The sequence below is a fragment of the Ceratotherium simum genome, chromosome 23, assembly GCF_057802395.1.
Source record: "Ceratotherium simum simum isolate JZ-2026a chromosome 23, ASM5780239v1, whole genome shotgun sequence".
NCBI classification, from domain to species: domain Eukaryota; kingdom Metazoa; phylum Chordata; class Mammalia; order Perissodactyla; family Rhinocerotidae; genus Ceratotherium; species Ceratotherium simum.
In genome coordinates, this window is record NC_141922.1 from 48,306,664 (window position 1) to 48,313,539 (window position 6,876).

The window sequence follows — 6,876 nt, forward strand, 5'->3', positions numbered from 1 at the left end:
TTTCCCTAATGATTAATGATGTTGAGCATATTTTCATGTGCTTGTTGGTCATTTTTATATCTTCTTTGGAGAAACGTGTATTCAAGTTTTTTGGTCTGTTTTTTAGTTGAGGTTTTTTGTTGTTGGGTTGTAGAAGTTTTTTGTATATTCTGATATTAACTCCTATATGATTTGAACTATTTTCTCACATTCTATGTGTTGCCTTTTTACTCTGTTGATTGTGTCTTTTTAAAATTTTTTGTTTTTTTAAAAAGTCTTTAATTTTTTCCTGAGACAAATAATAGGTTTTGTTTATTTTGCAGTGTAATACATAAATTTTCTTTCAAGTTATAAAGAAGGAGAGACTTCTAAAATATGTTTCCTTTAGTTTACAAAGTTCTATAAAAATACATTAAGTATGATCACATTTGTCCTTTGACTTCATATTTCAGTTTACCAGAAACAAAATATAACAGTACACAAAGATATGTAAACCTCTTTAATCTTGCAGGAATATAATATCATCATCATCATGAAGACCTTGCCAAAGTAGCTCTTCTGAGTCCATAACAGTCTTCCGTCATTTTGAAGCTTTGAGATTTCCTGCCAATGCTTCAGAGGTTGGCACATTTGTCATTTCAGAAGAGGATTCAAATTTCATACTTAATTTTCAATCAGCATCTTTTGAACTCAAATGATGTATTTCCTCCACTATGCGGTTAAACTCATGATCCATATTCACTGTTGCCTCTTCGCTCATTTTCTTTTCCAATGAGAAACTGGTGCAGCATCAGTCCAGACCCGATTATCTTCTTCAATACACTGGAGGAAGAGGCCAAGGCAGAAGTTTTAATTGTGGTGTAATTCAATTTATCTATTTGTTTCTTTTGCCACCTGTTCCTTTGGTGTCACATCCAAGACATGATTGCCAAATCTAGTGTCATGAAGCTTTCCTCTATGTATTCCAGCTCAGGAGAACACATGCTTAGCTCTCTTAAATGCAGAATTTCAGTATATATCAGTAAAGAATTTAGTACATCCATCACACACAGCTAGCACAGTGTTTGACAAATACACCACAATACATTGTACCACACATACCTAGTTTTGTTAAACAGAATTTCAACATATATCACTCAACAAAAGCGTACTTGCATCATGCATCACACACTGCTAAACACTGTTTCACATTGATACTATTATCCCCAGACACTTGCACACCAATAGATATTAAATCCAGAGTTTCAACATATTTAGCTAAAGGAACTACTACAGGCACCACACACATCTCTAAAAAAGTAGTTCCTTTCAAATATTATTATACTCAGTAACACATTACCAAACTCTCTATTTTCTCCCCAGCTTTCTCGAGGTATAATTGACAAATAAAATTGTATATGTTTAAAGTATGCAATGTGATAATTTGACATACATATTCATTGTGAAATAATTACCATAATCAAGTTAATTAACACATCTATCACCTCACTTACCACTTGTTGACTGTGTGGTGAGAATGCTGAAGAGTTCCTCTCTCAGAAAATTTCAGGTATACAATACAGTGTTATGAACTATAGTCACCATGCTGTGCATTATATCCACAGAAATTATACATCGTATAAATGAAAGTTTGTACGCTTGGACCAATGTCTCCTCATTTCCCCCATCCCCAACCCCCGGGAAACCATTATTACACTCTGTTTCTGAGTATGAATTTTTTTTGTTAGATTCCACATATAAGTGATACCATGCAGTATTTGTCTTTTTCTGTCTGGCTTATTTCACTTGGCATAAAGTCCTCCAGGTTCACCATGCTGTTGCATATGGCTGAATTTTCTTCTTTTTTTATTACTGAATAATATTCCCTTGTAAATATATACCAAATTTTCTTTGTCCTTTCATTCATCAGTGAACACTTAGGTTGTTTCCATATCTTGGCTAGCGTGAATAATGCTGCAATGAACATGGGAGTACAGCTATCTGTTAGAGATATTGATTTTGTTTCCTTCAGATGTATACCCAGAAGTGGAATTGCTGGATTATATGGTAGTTCTGCTCTTAATTTTTTTTGAGATACTGTTTTTTGTAATGGTTATATCAATTTACATTCCCACCAACAGTATACAGGGTTCCCTTTTCTCCAAATCCTCACCATTTGTTATCTTTTTTGTTTTTTATAAAAGCGATCCTACAGGTGTGAGGTTATATATCATTGTGGTTTTGATTTATATTTCCTTGATGATTAATGATGTTGAGCACTTTTTTTATGTACCTGTTGGCCATTTGTATGTATTCTTTTGAGAAATGTCTATTCAGGTCATTTGTCTTTTTTTTTGTGTGTGTGAGGAAGATTGGCCCTGAGCTAACATCTGCCAATCCTCCTCTTTTTGCTGAGGAAGACTGGCCCTGGGCTAACATCCATGCCCATCTTCCTCCACTTCATATGGGACGCCGCCACAGCATGTCCTGACAAGTGGTGCGTCGGGGGCTCGCCCGGGATCCGGGCCGGCGAACTCCGGGCTGCCACAGCAGAGCACCTGCACTTAACCGCTTGCGCCACCGGACCGGCCCCACACTTGTCTATTTTTTAATTGTGTTAATTGCTTTTCTGCTATTGAGTTGTGTGAGTTCCTTATATATTTTGGAAATTAATTCCTTATCAGATATATGGATTGCAAATATTTTCCCCCATTCCATAGGTTGCCTCTATTCTGTTGAGTGTTTCCTTTGCTGTGCAGAAGATTTTTAGTTCATTATAGTTCCACTTGTTTATTTTTGCTTTTGTTGCCTTTGCTTTTGGTGTCAAATCTAAAAAATCATCACCAAGACCAATGTCAAGCAGGTTACCATCTACGATTTCGTCTAGGAGTTTTATGGTTTCAGATCTTACATTTAAGTCTTTAGTCCATTTTGTGTTGATTTTTGTGTGTAAGATAATGGCCCACTTTTATTCTTTTGCATGTGGCTATCCAGTTTTCCCAACATCATTTATTGAAGAGACTCTCCTTTCCGCATTGACTCCTTTATCAATGTTAGTTGACTGTACATGCAAGGGTTTATTTCTTGGCTCTCTATTCTGTTTCATTGGTCTATTGTGTGCCCGTGTGTCTATTTTTATGTCAATACCATTCTGTTTTGATTGCTGTACCTTTGTAGTATAATTTGAAATCAGGAAGTAAGATGCCTCCAGCTTTGTCCATCTTTCTCAGGATTGCTTTGTCTATTCTGGGTCTTTGTGGTTCCATATAAATTTTAGGGTTGTTTTTTCTACTTCTGTGAAAAATGCCATTGACATTTGGTATGGATTGCATTGAATCTGTAGACTGCTTTGGGTAGTATGGATATTTTAATATTAATTCTTCCAACCCACGAACACTGGATATTGTTTTGAGAGATTTGGGGGATCCGTTCGGAGATGTAAAAGAAACTTTCCACTCCAAACAAATGGACTGAAGGTATATTTTATTATATAGAGGAGAGTAAAGAGGATAGTCCGCAACCAGATCAGAATAGGTCAAATAATAAGAGGGAAAAACACCAGCTCAATCGGAAAGGGAAACAGAAGATCAACTGAGATAGCAGCAGATTCGAATAAGTCATATAATAAGAGGGAAAAACATCAGATCAGTTGGAAAGGGAAACACCAAATAGACTGAAGAGAAATGACACAAATCAACTGGAAAGAGAAATACCAGGTTGACTGAAAAGAGAACACATCAGATCGGTTACTCACAACATCCACGTCCCACTGCCGGCAGAGTCCCTTCAATTGACATGGCTGGGTGGGAATCCAATCATCAGAGGTGCTGGGCAAGTCATCCCCTCCACAGGTGAGACTTTCACCAGGCCTCAGTTTCCAGCATTTTATATAGCATCAGTAATTTCCAGAGTAAGCAGTTACAGAGTTTGCAGAGCAAGCATTCAGTGTTCCCAGGCACAAAGGGTTATCAGTGGCATACGTGCACTGAGCCCCCTGGCTATTGTCCCAGCCCGGTGGTTGTGTGCTTGCATTGTTTTCCCTGTTATCGTCCCAGCCTGGCACAGATGGCCAGTCCATCCCAAGCTACGATGCCCAAAGAGCCTTGAAATGTTACAACTTGGAATTCTCTCCGTGGGAGAAGGACCAGTGTCTGGAAAAAGGCCAGTTCCCACCACACAGAAAGCAGCTTTATATTTGTGTGCTGGTGGCTGTAGGTCAAGGGAACAGCCTAAATATGGCTGTACTCATGTCAAGACAGATATCTTTCCATTTATTTGTGTCTTCTTTCATTTATTTCATCAATGTTTATAGTTTTCAGAGTACATGTCTTTCATCTCCCTAATTAAATTTACTTCTAAGAATTTTATTATTTTTGATGATATTGTAAATATGATTATTTCCTTAATTTCTCTTTCAGATAGTTTGTTAGTGTGTAGCAAAGCAACTGATTTTTCTATGTTGGTTTTCCATCTTGCAACTTTACTGAATTTGTTTATTAGTTGTATGAGTCTTTTTGGTGGAGTATTTAGGATTTTCCATATATAAGATCATGTAATCTGCAAATGGAGACAATTTTACTTCTTCATTTCCAATTTGGATGATCTTTATTTCTTTTTCTTGCCTAATTGCTCTAAGATTCCCTGTGCTATGTTGAATAGAAGTGGCAAAAGTGGGCATCCTTGTCTTGTTTCTGATCTTAGAGGAAAAGCTTTCAATTTTTCACCATTAAGTATAATGTTAACTCTTGGTTTGTTGTATACGGCCTTTAATATGTTGAAGTACATTTTTTCTACACCCAATTTGTTAAGGGTTTTTTATAATGAATGGGTGTTGAATTTTTTCAAGTGCTTTGTATGCATCTATTGATCATCATCTATTGATGATCATATTATTTTTATCTTTTATTTTGTTAGTGTGGTGTACATGTTGATTGATTTGCATGTGTTGAACCATCCTTTCATCTCAGGGATATCCCACTTGATCATTGTGTATGATCCTTTTAATCATAGGATCAGTTAAATTCAGTTTGCTAGTATTTTGCTGAAGATTTTTGCATCTATGTACATCAGGGAAATTGACCTGTAATTTTCTTTTCTTGCAAGTGTCCTTGTCTTGTTTTGCTGGCCTCATAAAATGATACTGAAAATGTTCCCTCCTCTTAATTTTTTTTGGGAAGAGTTTGAGAATAATTAATGTTAATTATATAAATGTTTTGTGGAATTCAGCAGTGAAGCCTTCTGGTCTTGGGTTTTTTTTGTTGAGAGATTTTTCAATCTCCTTATTTGTTCTTGGTCTGTTCAGATTGTTTATTTGTTCATGATTCAATTTAGTAGGTTGTATATTTCTAGGAATTTATCCAGTTTTTCTAGGTTATGCAGTTTGTTGGAGTATAATTGTTCATAACAGTCTCTTATGATACTATGTATTCCTATGGTATCAGTTGTAATGTCTCCTCTTTTGTTTCTTATTTTATATATTTCAGTCATTTTTCTTTTTTTAAAATTACTTTATTGAGGTCATATTGGTTTATAACATTGTGTAATCTCAGGTATACATTATTAAATATCAGTTTCTGTGTAGACTGCATTGTGCTCACCACCAATAGTCTAGTTTTTATCCATCACCATATTTAGGTGCCTCTTTTTACTCCTTTTGCCAACCCCCCCCCCCACTCCCTTCCCCTCTGGTGACCAATAATCTGTTCTCTTTATCATGTGTTTATCTTCCACATATGATTGAAATCGTATGCTGATTGTTTTTCTCTGTCTGGCTTATTTCACTTAACATAATACCCTCAAAGTCCATCCAAGTTCTTGTAAATGGGACGATTCTGTCTTTTTTTATGGCTAAGTAGTATTCCATTGTATGTATACATACATGTACATATATATATACCATATCTTCTTTTTCCATTCTTCCATTGTTGGGCACTTGGGTTGCTTCCACCTCATGGCTGTTATGAATAATGCTGCAATGAACATAGGGGTGCATAAATCTCTTTGTATTGTTGATTTCATGTTATTTGGATAAATACCCAGTAGTGGGGTAGCTGGATCATATTATATTTCCATTTTTAATTTTTTGAGAAATCTTCATACTGTTTTCCATAGTGGATTCAGCAGTTTGCATTCCTGCCAGCAATGTATGACAGTTCCCTTTTCTCAACAACCTCTCCAACATTTGGTACTTTTTGTCTTGGTAATTATAGCCATTCTGACAGATGTAAGGTGATATCTCATTGTAGTTTTGATTTACATTTCCCTAATAATTAGTGATGTTGAACATCTTTTCATGTGCCTCTTGACTATCTGTATAACTTCTTTGGAAAAATGTCTGTTCATATCCTCTGCCCATTTTTTGATTGGGTTTTTTGTTGTTGTTGTTGTTGAGTTGTATGAGTTCTCTATATATTTTGGAAATTAACCCCTTGTCAGATATATGATTTGCAAATATTTTGTCCCAGTTGGTGGGTTGTCTTTTTGTTTCATTCATGGTTTCCTTTGCTATGCAGAAGTTTTTAGTCTGAAGAAGTCTCATTTGTTTTTTATTTCTTTCGTTTCCCTTGCTTGAGTAAACATGGCATTCGAAAAGATACTGCTAACACTGATGTCAACAAGTGTACTGCCTATGTTTTCTTCTAGGAGTTTTGTGGATTCAGGTCTTAAAATTCAATCTTTAATCCATTTAGAGTACATTTTTGTGTATGGTGTAAGATAATGGTCTACTTTCATTCTTTTGCATGTGGCTGTCCGGTTTTCCCAACATCGTTTATTGAAAAGACTTTCCTTTCTCCCTTGTATATGCTTGGCTTCTTTGTCAAAGATTAGCTGTCCATAGATGTATGATTTTATTTCTGGACTCTCCATTCTGTTTCATTGATCCATGTGTCTGTTTTCCTGCCAGTAACATGCTCTTTT

General features: G+C 35.8%; 1 pseudogene; it reads right to left on the reverse strand.

Annotated features, from left to right (window-relative positions):
• Positions 1-478: 478 nt before the first annotated feature.
• Positions 479-715, reverse strand: LOC101402609 (costars family protein ABRACL pseudogene; annotated as a pseudogene).
• Between the last annotated feature and the right edge of the window lie 6,161 nt (positions 716-6,876).